Source organism: Protopterus annectens, chromosome 9.part0 (genome assembly GCF_019279795.1).
Source record: "Protopterus annectens isolate FY-2018-M chromosome 9.part0, PAN1.0, whole genome shotgun sequence".
Taxonomy (NCBI): Eukaryota; Metazoa; Chordata; order Ceratodontiformes; family Protopteridae; genus Protopterus; species Protopterus annectens.
The window spans coordinates 741,123,503-741,138,601 of record NC_056743.1 but is presented as its reverse complement, the minus strand read 5'-3'; the positions used below and the strand labels follow the sequence as shown (position 1 = coordinate 741,138,601).

General features: G+C 37.8%; 1 protein-coding gene across 6 annotated transcripts in view; it reads right to left on the bottom strand.

The window, feature by feature from the left end:
- LOC122811493 (circularly permutated Ras protein 1-like) overlaps positions 1-15,099 on the bottom strand; it is a 1,239,209-nt gene that overhangs the window by 1,042,780 nt on the left and 181,330 nt on the right. For 3 of the 6 annotated variants that reach the window (XM_044083365.1, XM_044083363.1, XM_044083366.1), the window contains exon 2: positions 6,089-6,201. The exons of 2 other annotated variants lie outside the window; for them this stretch is intronic. The gene's annotated coding sequence lies outside the window, so the exon portion shown is untranslated. Of the gene's footprint in view, positions 1-6,088; positions 6,202-6,472; positions 6,592-15,099 lie in introns of those variants that run through there. One more of the 6 variants, XM_044083364.1, reaches the window with a different exon arrangement.

Here is a 15,099-nt window from a genome sequence, read left to right as displayed (position 1 = left end):
TGACTTTTAAAATAATCGTGAAGTGTTCTGCAAGGATCCAAACTCAAAAAAACTACTGCAGTGTCTGATTATTGGATAAATGCTATGACATACTATTCAAATATTTCCAACCTAACCAAACCTATGATACACAACAGGATGCATTATTTCTCCATGTAAAGATCATCTGATCATCAAAACGTTGATCGCATAACCCCCACAGTGTGTAGTGATCACAGTAGATCCAATTAAACTTTGTTCTAAGAATCATTAAAACCATAGAAAATTATGTATATTATCATATTCTTAGATAAGCAATTAAAGTGTATGCTTAAATAGAAAGCAGGCAGACATCTTGCACTGCTGATTAAAAAGGTGACGTGGGTACACCCATTCTACGGTGCTGCCAACAATGATCACATGATGTAAACTTAAAACCTCTGCATCGACCAACACGAGTGTGGTCAATCATAACAACATTCATGATAAGTATAAACATCAAAATCAAAAACTTCCCTGCCGCAAGAAAGAATGTATTGAGTTAACTCACGGTCCAAAGCTATGTCAAACAAACAAATGATCACATTTGCAGCTATGTTATAAGTAACAAAGCATCATATATTAAAACACTTGTAATGTGTAGCACAATAAAATAATTAAGCATCAGAATAACATAAAACATACCCAGTATAACTGTTCATGCATAAACTAAAATGACGTGTTTAAAATTGAAAAAGATACTAAAACCTTAGTGTGATCAGCCTAATCTTCAGCCCTAAAGAAATGTTTTAAGGAGACAGCATCATTTAGCCCATTTAGCCCATAGCTTCTATCAGCCTGCAAATTAATGATCCACCTCCGTTCAACGGCTTCAGTTATATTCTTGATGTCACTATTCCTGGTGTCACTAGATACCAAGCCCAACACTAAAAATCTAAATGATGTGCTGACCTTGCCTGCAATGCATGCTTGCCTGTGGCTATAGAGGTATCTTTTTGCTGATTTTGTAAATATGTTCTCTCACTCTTTCTCCAAGGGCCCATAAAATTTGGGGTAACTAACACAATATGCTAGATATACTAGGTTGGAAGAAGCATAATTAGCAAATAAGTCAAACGTATATACCCTACCGGTAGAGGGATGTGTAAATATATTATTATTATTAGCCATATAACTACAAAACCTACATCTATCACAACTGTAAGTACTCTTTTTCTATGTACTCCTCGGACTCCTTGCTCAGCTATAATGTGTTCATTTTGTGGAATAATTAGAACATACTTCCTCATACACAACCATCTAACTAAACAGGTCATATACTGAAAAAATTAAAGACTGATTTAAATGATATTTTAAGGATAATGTTAAAGGATGGCTTTCCAAAAACAAGTTAGTATATTATCTTATTGTATTGCTTTTGTTAACCAGATAAGGACACACATACCTTTTTGTATAAAGTGTCAAGGATCACTTTCTGATTAAATAGCATGCTCAGAATCACATTGTTCTGCTAGTAGAGTATGAGGCATTGCTACCAAGAACTACATAACAATGGTCATCAGCTTATAGGATTTACCCTCATGCTAACTGCCATTTGTATTATATCATACACTTGAGCGCTTCATATCATATGATCATGGCTGGCAAGCAATAGAAATTCTGAGAATGCATGCCTACTAGTATCTGCACCCTACAAGTACCAGGTCTGGAAGCTGTTCTCTTCAGCATTATTTGTTACTCTGACACCAAAGCTGGGCTGGATTGATACTTAAGTTGGTAGGAAAACAGCATGAACATGTCTCCCAATTCGGGAACACTGTTTTAATGGATCCTGTAAGCTGGTTAAATATTTAGTACCAACTGTGTTGTAGGGACAGTTTCTGTATAATGGCTGCTCTTTAAGATAAAAACAATACAGGAACTGGTTTGTTTACAACAAAGGCAGAGTCTATAATATTTATGCATTTTAACTAAAATGCAGAGAAGAATTACAAAAAATATTTACTGCATGTGGAACACTGGGTGCTACATGTCCTCTCACTTAACCTTTGTGTCCGATATAACAGCTTATCTATTTTAAATAGAAAAATTACAGTTGTGTAAAAGTTTATCATAACAGCAGATTGTCCATCTCTTTACTGTTGCAGTATTCTAAACAGAATAGATCTCCTGCCCAGGGCAGCCCAAAGTTCAGCAAAGTATACCAAAGCCTAAATTATCTTGTATGCACTGCACACAAGACCTATGCTCCCAGCATATAACGTATGGGATGTGCGGATGCAACTACCCAGAACTGAATTGCCCCAGAAGAGAACAGTCTTCATACAACAAAGGAGCCCATGCACATGCAGAAGGAGAAAATTAAGGAAAAGGGGAACTCTCAGCTAGAAGGGAATCTAAAACAAAAAAAAAAAACAGAATTAACAAGATGAGGTTAGAGGAAGTTTGTGAATACTGCAGCAGTGGAGAGAACATCCTTTACTGTTATGGTAAGATTTTGCACAACTCTGTTATGTCCTTCTATATCACTGTTGTAGTATTTTAAACAGAAGGGAGAGTAAAAGAGCTCAAGAAACAAAATGGGAGATGGAAGGCTGAGAACAGCCCTCAACAAACCCTTATAAAACAATAAGCAAAACCTGCTCTGGCCCTAGAAACCATATCCAACTTAAAATGCTTAAGTAAAGGTATGCACTGGAGACCAAGTAGCAGCTTCAGAGACGGAATTGGTGTCCAAACTCTTGAAGGCAGCACCAGAAGAGAAAACAGCCCTAGTGGAATGAGCTCTAACAGAACTAGACAGAGAGATTTGCTATGAAAAGTATAACAAAAGGAAATGGTCTTAGATATCCAAGAGAAGATGGTTTGCTTAGAAACAGCCAAACCCAATGTCTTGGAATGAAAGGAAACAAAAAGCTGATCAGCCTTATGAATGACCTTAGTTTTATCCAAACACTACCTGAGCTGTCTGTGCCAATCCAAAGTATGCAGGACCCTCTCAGGGGCAAGGCTGAGGAGAAAGGAGAAAGGAAGGGATGTGTTCAAACTCATTCAAGGACAACTCATTTACTACCTTGAGCATAAAAGAAGGATTAGTATGAAGAGACACCATGTCCCTATGAAAAAAAAAAAAAAAAAAAGAAGGAACGGCCATAAGGGCCTGAAGCTCAGAAACCCTCCAAAAAATAGTAAGAGCCGGCAAAAAAAAAAAAAGTCTTCTGGGTACAATGTTGCAAAAAAGCAGAATCTACAGGCTCAAAAGGAGCCTGAGTCAATTTTTCCAAAACAAAATTAAGGTCACAAGGATGAAGAATAGTGTTCCTTGGAGGCCTAATATGGAGAATGCCTTTAAGAAATTGTTTGACCTCAAAACAAGAAGCCAAAGTAAGATTAAAGGGCAGGTAAGCAGAAATGGCTGACAAATGGGCCTTCATAGAAACACAGGCTAGATTGGAGCAACTCACACAAATAAGAGCAGACCAGAAGCACTCCCACTGAAAAAGGGTCATGGCTACAACCATGGCACCAGGCAGAAAATCTTTTCCATTTGGAAATCAAGATTTTCTGATTGAGGGTTTCCTTGTCTCCTGTAAAACCCTGAGCACATCTTCAGAAAAGAGGTGCCTGAAAGGGATAAAAATCTTATTACCCACATTGTCAGTTGAAAAGTGGACAAGTGAGACCACTTATCCTGTGTGTGGCTGTCCAACCGGTGAAGTAACTTGTGGTGATTGCCCCTGGCCAGATGCCTTAAGATGGGGAACCAGTGCTGTCTTGGCCAAAAGGGAGTCACTAGCAAGATTTCTGAGGAGTTCAGCTGAATCTTCAGCAGGACTCTTGGAAGCAGAGGAAGAGGTCAGAAAGCATGAAGAAACATCTCCTTCCAAGGAAAAGAAAGGGTGTTCATCTTCTATGCCAGATGATATGGCACTCTGGAAAAGAAGAGAGGAAGTTGCCTGTTCAGAGGGGAGGCAAAAAGATCCAGAAATATGTGCCTGTGAGGCATCCATTTGTTAGCCTGTGTTCTGGACCTGCTCAGAGAGTCTGCCACTAAATTATGCTCTGCATGAATATATACGGCCCAAAGAGTTAATTGATAACAGGACCACCTCCAAGCCTGAAGAGCCATTCTGTAGTGGAGGTAAGATTTTGTACCTCCCTGCTTGTTTGCATACCACATCACTATAGTGGTGTCTGTGTACACTTCCAACAGGCCTGAACAGAACATGGGGGAAAAAACTTGAATGACCAGAATCAGAGTTCTCATCTCTTTGATGTTGATATGATCTCACTTCTGATGAGGGGTCAGAAACCCTAAACTTTCAGGTGACCAAGAGAAGTCCCCCACCCTATGTCTTAGGCATTGGTAAGCAGTTCTTGAGAAGGGACTGGAGGCTGAAAGGGCAGGCCTGGGTTGACAGTAAACTGTTGAAGCAACCACTCAAATTCCTTCTTTACACAGGGGAGAGCTACACTGAAATCCAAAGCATGACAATGCTGCGGCCAGACTGACCTGAGGTACCACTGAAACGTCCACATAGGCAGTCTGGCAAGAGGGAGCACTGGAAAAGAGGAGGCCATGAATCCCAGGGCCAGAAGAAACTCCCTGGCTGGCATGGCAGTCAGAGGAAGAAGAGACTGAAAGAAGGCGGTCAATGACAAAACATTTGGAGCTAGAAGTGAGGCCAATATTGGCACTGTATGAATCCTGCATCCAAGATACACATGATCATGAGAGGGAGTTAGGACTGACTTTTGGATTGGAGGTTAATAATGAACCCCAGATTTTGAAGGAGAGAGATGGTGAACTCCAGATCCTGTAACAAAGACAACTGGGAGAAGGAGTCTGAAGCAACAGGTCATCAAGATATGAAAAAACCTGAATACCTAAGAGCCTGCAGCATTCGAACTGGTGGCAAAGAAGTTCTGGGTAGCTGCGTCCATACACCCCTTTTATACCCTGTGTTATGTGTGGGGAGCATAGGTATGACATACAGTACATGCAAGATCATTGTGCTTTGGTATACTGGCCAAACGTCAGGCTGCCCTCGGCGAAAGATCCCTTCTGTTTAGAATACTGCAACAATGATACAGAAGGACATCCTATTCTCTTACTTCCCAGAGTTATTCAAAATTAACAACAATTCTATTTCTATCCTACCCCCAAAAGACAGAGTAACTAAAAAGAACCAGCATAGGTTTTGCAATTACTCAGTTTCAAGCTAGCATGAGTCCTTCATCCGGAGTTTAGGCTAATGCCAGCTCAACAGCTCAAGTAATTGCAAAAACTTCTGTTGGTCCATTAAAAGGTATTACATCACATCTATGTTGCAGTGTTTTTGTGTTCCCCATGAGTGGGCCAACACATTGTTTAACATTTTTTTTTTTTTGTATCATGACTAAAAAGTTTCTAATTCATAGGGCATACAGAGATTTCAAGTATTTTTTCTCTGAGTTTATTAATAACTGTACTGGGTATTTATTTGCACACATGTTGCTACATTTTTACCCTTTTTGCTTCATACTGTCTGGTCTTTTCAATATCCCCATCTATCACCTGGTCCATCAGCCCCTCCTTCTACACCCTGACTTTTTCTGACTCAAGTCTGTGGCCAATGTGGATCTAGGTGCAATTCCATAGCTATTCATATGTTTTCTTGCTCTCTCTCTCTCTCTCCCCCCCTTCTGTCTAGCTTCATGAAAACAGAACCTCGGTTTATAATTTACGGCCACCATGTATAATTGATATTGTTCTTTGAACAGCAATGTATTTCAATGCAGCAAACAGAAAAACAATACATTAGGTATGACAGAAAACCAACGCTAAAGAGCAATTGCACTATACACACAAGAAGGCCATCAGTAAATAACAAAACAAACAAGTTAAATTGTACAATGTCTATGCTCTAAGTTTATTCATTTGCACCACCTACGTTCTTCTTCTGGTGATAGCTCTTTAAAGAAATTATATGCTTTGAACATTGCCAATTCTAAAAATAATCTACAGGCAAGATGATAAATGAATAACTATTAGCATTTATAAATGGCATCAATGTGGATGCTACTAAAAACGACTGCTGAGAAGTACTAATAAGAGTAGTTCACTTACTCTGCCAAGGACGCAACTAGATAATAGAGCAGGGAAAACTCATGTGGCTTCTTCCAAAACTTCACTATTTTTTGTCTTCTTGGAACAGTACTCCTTAATTTTCAAGTGAAGGTCTTGAGCCGAATAAAATAGAAAGATAATTACAATAAAAGAAACAGTACTGTATAATGGATTACAATGTATTCTATCATTTTTGCTTGACTATTATTATAAACTACAGTCTATTCAAAACTGTTTTGTGAATTTAGCTTGGTTATGCAAACGCACAGCTCTATTTTAAGTTGTCATTTTACACAAACAGCTGAAAGAAATAAAATGTTAAATACTGCTCTTATATTTCTGTATATAGCTATATAGCAAGCAATATTATATGGCAATCCAAACCTGTCAGGCACTTGATTTATGCAAAATTACTTCCAATATTAACATCTTTTTAGTACATATTAAGGAGGCAGATAAACCCCCTTACATATTTTGGTTTTGTTTTATTTGTGAAAGCAAGACTCAATACAGAGAAACTGTGTTGCCTAGGAACCAAACCAGTTTAGTAAGCTACTTCCCCTGCGGGAAATGGTAACTTTATCTGCGATCAGTGACTACCACTGTGTCTTTACAAAACATTACAAATCGTGATACTGATTGAGACAGTTCAGGATTATAAGATGGCACTTTTTACTTTTAAATGTACATTTTATCTTCACATCCTTCTACCTGTCTCATACTGTCCCTTTTGAGTTGGAATACATTCCCTATTCCATTTTTATCAATTGTCTGAGTCTTTGATGAAGGAAAACTAAAAGAATTAGTCAAACAGCAATACCCCAAGGAAATGATACAAAACACAGCTTCTGCTTGGTTTCATTTTAGTTTTACTCTAAGGAACTGTACACGTACACAAAAACACAAGACTGGAAACAGCTGGCACGCACACTTTCCTAACATGGCATCAATACTGACTCGTTCACTTACCACCACCCAGAGACTGCTGATAAAAAAGGGGCAGATAAACTAAGATAGTTAACAACCCTTTTGTTCCATGTCCAAGTGCTATAAATATGTGAAGCGTTACTTTAGTGCATCTGCTTGAAATTTTACTGAAAGCGTCCTACTTTTTAGCTTGACATGATTAACTTGGCAGTAAATTGCTATACACTGCAATATTAAACACCTGGCATACAGCATGCCTTAGACATGACAGGACACGGTTTAACTGTTGCCATTAACCATAATGTCGCATGGCCAGAGCAAATCTTTTCATACTCAAAACAAAGCTTTGACATAGTTGACATATCCAAAGGACAACCTTGGATATGTAATGAGACATTAAATAAAACAGTTTGCAATGTATTCTGATGAAGGCTTCGCTGTGCATAGCCGAAAGCGCTTAATAAACTTGTCTTGCAGAAAATCAACCCATTCTGGATTATAGCCTGGACATACTTGATTGACTAGTTATTTTCTTTTGTTTGGTGTTTTTAGACTTTGATTAAATAAAAAAAGTTTCAGTGTACAAACTACGCTTTCTCAGTCCTTATTCCCAAATTGAAGAAATCTCTCCTTCCTTAAAGGTCATTCCTTTTACCCTATTTCCAGTCAGAACTAAAGCAAATTACAACATTCAAGGAAAATGCAACTGCTTTCTCTCTCTCTTTGGTCATAACAAACTTTTCCTACCCTGATTGTTCGTACTTCCACTTTTCATTGCGATTCTTTCAGCATGCCAACTCTGATATCCACTCTATATATAATGTATGCATATGTCGTGTGTTTTGTTAGTCACTGTGAATACAATGCCATGTATCTATTGCCTTTATACTCAGACTAAATTTAATATTCAATTTGCAAAGAATGCATGTAAGATAATAATGTTTTGTCATACACTCTGTACATAATCATACGCATCTATTGCGTTTACTCTGGGCTGAAGCAGGTCCAGTGGGATCAGTGTTCTACCCCGGTAAATCAAATTCAGAATAAGTAAATAAATAAAATTGCTACAAAAAACACATTTTGTAACATCAAGAATTTAGCTTTAGTGTTAGAAGAATATCAATGGCAATAAAATAAGTACACATTTATTTATTTTTATATATTTATTTTACATTTCTTAACCAGGATGGTCCGACTGGATGAGGTCCACTTACAGTGGAGGCCCGGGAAGAAAAGCTCCGCTTAATTAATACAACAGACAATGATAATACATAATGTAAAGTAAAGACTTTGTTATTGAGCAGTATTTTGTGCATAATAGAACAGTACGCAAAGAAAGATCATATCAGCAATATATACAAGTGAACATTAAGTTAGTCATCAAAATATACAGACAGAGATCACAACTGCATTTCCAAATGTCAAGGGATACCATTTGTTACTTCCATTTTTACCAAGGGTCTGATAATAGGAGAGAAGAGAGAAACATGGTTGTAGCATACACTAGGATTAAGTAACACATGGACATAGCCAAGAGCTAATAAGATGAGCCTTGAAGGGAGTTTTTGAATTGTTTGGTATTAGGTGCAGAAGTCACAGAGAGAGGGAGATTATTCCAACTTTTTGCTATACTGTGAGAAAATAGAGCTTTACCTGCTGTGCTGTTGGCTGTGGAGATAGAGAGGAATGATTTGTTGGCAGAGCGGAGTGGTCAATTTGGAATGTAGTTAGTCAGGAGTTCCCTAAGGGCTGGAGTTTTTTCAGGATATTTTAGGTTGTTATAAGCTATGACTAGTTGATGGTAGGTCAATAACTGTGGGAACTCAAGCCACTAAAGTTGCCTAAGAGATAAAGAATGGTACGTTCTAAAGAGGGAATTTTTTGCAAACTTGGTGATTTTGTTATAACATGACAAGTTTCTTCAGGTCAGATTTTCTTACATAGGTGAGAATAGGTGCTGCGTACATGAGTGTGGAGAGAAGGTGAGTTTGAGCTAGGATGACCCGAGCTTGATCTATTAGAAAGTCTTTTTGTCTGTATAGGGACCCCATTTTTCGTGTACGTTTTTAATAGTTTGAGAGATATGGATGTCAACATGTAGGATGTTATCTATTTCAACACCAAGCAGCTTGGTGTAGAAAGAGGGTGAAATGACCGTTCCATTATTGGAGGAAACAAATAAGAAGAGTGGAGTGGTTTTTGATTTGTTTGGGGTAAACAGAAGTAGTTTTCTTTTGTTGGGATTTAAGATAAGTTGAATATCTGTGATCCACCTTTCTACTGATGTAAAAGATTCCTGGGCAAGATGCTGTTGGGTGGTAAGATTTGGGGTGGAGCAGATCAGGGTGGAATCATCTGCATACTGTACGAGTGAAGCCTGTAGTGAAGAGGTATGTAAAGTAATGGTAAAGACAGAAAAGAGGAGTGGACCGAGTATGGAACTTTGAAGTACACTAATGGTAGCCGGGAGTAAAGATGATATAACTCCTTGCCACTGGACAGCTTGTTGTCATTCTGATAGATAGTTTTTAAACCATGCAAAAGTGTTAGGGGCAAAGGATAGAGAGGTAAGAGTATCTATTAGAATGGAATGGGAAACCATGTCAAATGCTTTGGAGAGGTCCAGGAATATAGCAGATACAAATCTGTTATTTCTATGTTGGTTATCCAGGTTTGTGAAAGAGAGAAGGGATGAAGTTGTGCTGTGGTGTGGGCAGAAACCATGTTGTGTAGAGAAGATGAGATTGTTAGAGTCTAGGAAATGCATGATCTGAGAGTGTAAGCATTTCTCAAGTATCTTTGATAAAGAAGACAGAATGGCTATGGGGTAACAGTTAGAGAAATCATAGGAATTCCCACCCTTATGAAGGGGAATAATGTAAGAGATTTTCCATAGTTGAGGTATGGGGGATTCCTGTAAGGGGCGGTTGATTAAGATTGAGACTGGGTAGGATAGAGAGTAGGCAGCCATTTTTGGGAAATGAGCAGGTATACCATCTGCTGCAAGAGTAGTGGGTTTAAGTTTTAAGAGTTTTCTTTTTATTGTTGAGGTTGGGACAGGAGAGAATGTAAAGGGAGGTGAGTTGTTAGGAGTTGTTGGTATGGATGAGTAGCTATTTTTGGAAAGTGGAGTTGATAGTGATTTAATGAATTCAGTAAAGTGGTGATTAAATTGGGAGGCTATATCACTATCTGTTTTTGTAGAGGTGGAGGTGGGAGCTGGTGTGGAGGTTTTAGTAGGGAGTGCATGCCACTACTTTTGGGGGTTATTGGAGTGTTTATTTTGTATATCTAGAAAGTAGTTCTGTTTATCAAGCTTTGTTTGTTTTTTTTGACCTGATTCCTAAGGTGTTGACAGTTTTGTTTGGATAAACTAGTGTTATCTCTCTTCCAGGTTTTCCATGCCTTGTCTCCATTTTTTAATAGGGCTCTAGTTGATTTAGTAAGCCAAGGAGCATAGTGTTGCTTAGCTATAATTTTTCTTACTGGGGCAACTGAATCAAGGATGTTAATAAGAGTACTATTAAAATAGTCCACTGCTTGGTCTAGGTCAAGGCTGTGTAGTGGTTCCCAGTTACATTTTTTAATATAGTGTTGAGTTCTACAGGGTTAACATTGCGATCGTTTCTGACTTGTCTATAGACTATAGGTTTGGATAAGTTAGTACGTTTTCGTAAGAGGAAAGTAGGGAGATGGTCACTAAGTCCATCAGGTAGACTACCTACTTGGTAATTATGTTCAGGGTAATTTACTAATGTCCATTCCAGTATGGATTCCTTATGGGATTTTTTGTCTACTCTAGTTGGTTCTTGAATGAGCTGAGAAAATCCATACAGGTTGATGTGGTTAGTGGGGTTTTTAGAGTTACAGGCTAGCCAGTCAGTGTTTAGGTCACCTAATAAAATAGTTTCCTGTGGGAAATTATCTTTTGACCATTCTACAATCTCCTCAGTTATTGGAGCGTTATTACCTGGAGGGATATATGCACAGAGAATATTGAAGCTCTTTTTCCTATTTAACAGTAGGACTGAGCCTATGATCTCAGCAGTATTAAATTTAGGTAGAGGAATTAGTAGAGGTTGGAGATAAATTGTATTTTTATAGACAACTGCAATACCCCCAACCCTTCTTTACCATTCTATCTAGCCATAGGATATTATATCCTGGAGGGAGAATTTCTTCGTTCTGTGTGCTGGGTTTTAGCCAGGTCTCTGTTATGGTAAGGAAGTCGGGGGAGTACTGAGTTATGAATGCGTGTAAGTGAGGAAGTTTTTAGAAAAAAATAAACAATTACCGACACCAGTGCAGTTAACCGTTTATTGCAATCCAAAGTACTTGCAATTCAAACAACTAAGCGCTTTCACCAGATAATCCAAAGGCATCTTCAGAGTTGTTTAAACATAGTCTCCAAACAGGTTAAATAGTAACAGATATTGTTTGTAACTACACAAGCACACACCCACAATTTTTCCTGCCCAAACTTTTCAAAAGACAGTACATCTACTAAATTCCTATTCTTCTTAAAAAAATGTACTCCAGAATGTTTTACATTGTAACAAAATACTTCCTAATCATTCATTAAGCAACATACTAAATCTACTTGAAATTATTAAAATTACATTCTGCATGATTTTTTTTAAATAAATCCTGGAAATTAGATATGTCAAACAATTTGGTTATGTCTAATCTTCAAAAATGGCTTAATGGAAATAAAATCATTTAAACCAGGTTCCATAGAAGCGTTTAGCTTCAACTGCCATAAAGATTCTTTACTTTCCAAAAACAGATCATTGTCACCTCCATGTTCATTCTTGAAAACTCTATCACAAAAAACACAAACTTTTTAAAATTAATGCATCTTTTGGAATGTATAAAAAGAGAGCATTATGTATGTCTTTATTCCTTATAGCCCTTACATGTTCACCTATCCTGTCCCTCAATCTACGAGTAGTTTTACCCACATAGAAACTGGGGCAGGATAAGCAAGTAGCTACATATACAACATGCATTGTGTTGCAGTTAACCCTACCTGGACATGAAATGGAAATGTCACTGCCCTGAATAAAGACATATGGTCCATCATTTATATATCTACAAAATTTACAATTCTCACATTTGGACATGTAGGACTTGTATACAAGTTTATTTATTTTGGTCTCTAGTATATTCTTTATATTTCTCCCCCTACTAAAAACTATTTGGGTTTTTTTCCAAGAATTGTTAACATGTCCCCCTGGAAACATAATTCCCAACATTGACTGACAATGCCAACAATCTTGGAATTGCTATAATTGTATTCCAAAACCATGGCATTAGTCATATTGTTCTCTTGTACCAAATTTTTATTTTTGTCTTTAAACTGCCACTCAGACAACAAGATAGGTGCAAACATTCGCTCCCTTTTCTTATTAACTTCTTTTTTGATATTCAACAATAATTTTAAAGGGTAGCCCCTTTCCAGAAACATTCCTATAAGGTTGTACATTTCTGTATGGAAGACTTCTTCACTACTAATTATTCTTGATAGTCGTACCATCTGCCCTTTGACTACACTACGTTTTTGACAGTATGGATGGTTACTATTAAAATCCAGCAGTGTGTTTGAAAATTTTCCTTCTTGTTTGATAAACATATCTAGATAGTTAATGTGATTTTTGTTCCATGTACTAGTTAACTTCAAAAAATTGGTAGTTCCATTAAGATATTTCACAAATTCATCTGCTTCTTGCTCATCCCCTTTCCACAATATTAATATATCATCAAGGAATCTACTATAGGACAAAATTCTCTCATTATATTTTGCTTTTAAATTACATTCAGTTTCCCACTCCAATAATACCAGATTGGCAAAAATGGGGGCACATTTTGCCCACATTGCCACTCCTGAAATTTGATGAAAAATTTCACCTTCGAACATGAGAAAGTTATTTTTAGAACTATCCCCATGAAATCAACTAGTACTCTGACTAAAGCCATGACTGAAACTCCCAAACTGATAATACTATTTTAAAACATCTCAATACCTCTATCATGTGGTATTACAGAAAATAAATTAACTACATCGATTGCCAAAAAATTATATTTAAAATCATTGATATTTCTAAATTTTGACAATCTACTCAAACAGTGTCAAGAGTCCTTGACTATGTGGTCAACTTCATTTATCAAATGTTTTAACTTTGTTGTCAATCCAGGCTGATATGGGTTCAGTTTTAGATCCCCTTGCCGAAACAATCGGCCTAAAAGGTGGATTCACAATAGATTTATTTGTTTTAGGAATGCCAAAAATCGTTATCAAAACCCATTTTTTCTCTGTTAGAAACTCTATTTTTTTTTCATTAATTTGTCCTTCTAATGACATCTATCCAAGAATACGCCCTATTCAATTCATGCCTTGATGCTCTTGCGTAAGTTAATTCATCATTTAATATTTTCTCCATTCTTATAATCAATGTAAGGCATAATAAGAATACCCCCTCCCTTATCGGGGGGTCATGATCCTTAAATTCTTGTTTTTAGCTAAAGACCATAACAAGTAATTTTCTTCCTTTGCCATATTATAAGTTCTTGTACTCTTAATTTTAATTTTGTTTTGGTTGATATTACCACTATTAATAACCAATGTGCGAATCTGTTTTTCGCACATTCTTTCAAAAATATCTATTTCAATATTACTTGGGGGTACAAACATGCTTTTACACCTCAAGGCATTAATTTCAGTTCGTTGCTCATTTCTATCCTTAAAGAACATTTTTAAATTAATTTGTCGAGTGTACATTTTTAAATTTACTAAAGTTCTAGCAACATTCACTTGTGAACTCGGAAAAAATGACATTCCCTTTTTCCTCAAGATGCACGCACTCGAGGCCCTTCTCAGTATGGAGAACATCGATGTCTGTGCTGTGACTGAAACCTGGTTCAAGGCTCCAGAGAGCACCCCGGCACTATCAGGTTTTACCTCATATCATGCGTTCCGGCCCCAAAATCCGGACAACACCAAGAAGGGAGGGGGGGTGTCTATATTCATCAAGGACACCCACACCTCAAGGTTGGTGGCAACGCACGATGCATCGGAGACCATCCAGGTGCAATTAACCATAGGTAAGACTGCTCTGCAATTTGTAGCATGTTACAGGCCACCCTCTCAATCTCAGGAACCTCACATAGCTTTCCTGAAAACACTGGAGGGGATAAATGTATCTCCAAACACCATCATACTAGGTAACTTCAACTACCCAAATATAGACTGGGATCACTACTCAAGCCCCAACACTCTAGCCCAAAGGTTCCTAGAGTTCATAAACTCAAATGCCATGGAACAACTAGTCATCATCCCCACAAGAGGAGAAAACATACTAGATCTCATCATCACGAACATGGGGTCACAATGTTTAACACCGGAAGTATACCCCTCACTGGTGAAATCAGACCATAAAATAATCTCACTGGAAGTCCACATCCCGCCCCCACCGGAGATAAAAAAAAGACCACAGTGAAGAACTTCTCAAAAGCCGACTTCACACTTCTAAAGACTGGTGTGGTCTCTTTTAAGGCCCCGAGCCTGCGTAAACCATTACTCAAGCCGCTGAATCAATCACAAATGCCTTCTACCAGCACCTACAGGACTGCATGGATCAGGCAATCCCAAACAAAACAAAGACTCTTTGTACCAAAGGCAAGCATCCAGTCTGGTGGACCCCAGCCATAAACAAACTCTACAACAAAAGGAGAAAGCTACTACAAGATAGAGCAAAATCCTTAAAAGGGAAAACACCTTTGATCATTATAAGTAAAAAACTAAGAGCTCTCATAAAATCATCCGAGGCAAATTTTGAGAGAAAAATCGCTAAGAACTCAAAAGACAATCATAAGGCCTTCTTTAGCTATGTTAGAAACCTGGGAGGAAACTCCCAGATATGCTCAGAATTAGTTCAAAATGATGTAAAAATTACTGAACCTACAGACATTGCCAACATACTGGCTGACAGGTTCAGTGCAAACTTCTCCCCCCCCCCCCAAAAGGTAAGATAGCTATACCAGAGGATTGTAACCCCCCAAACATCTCAAACGCTCAGGTAAGA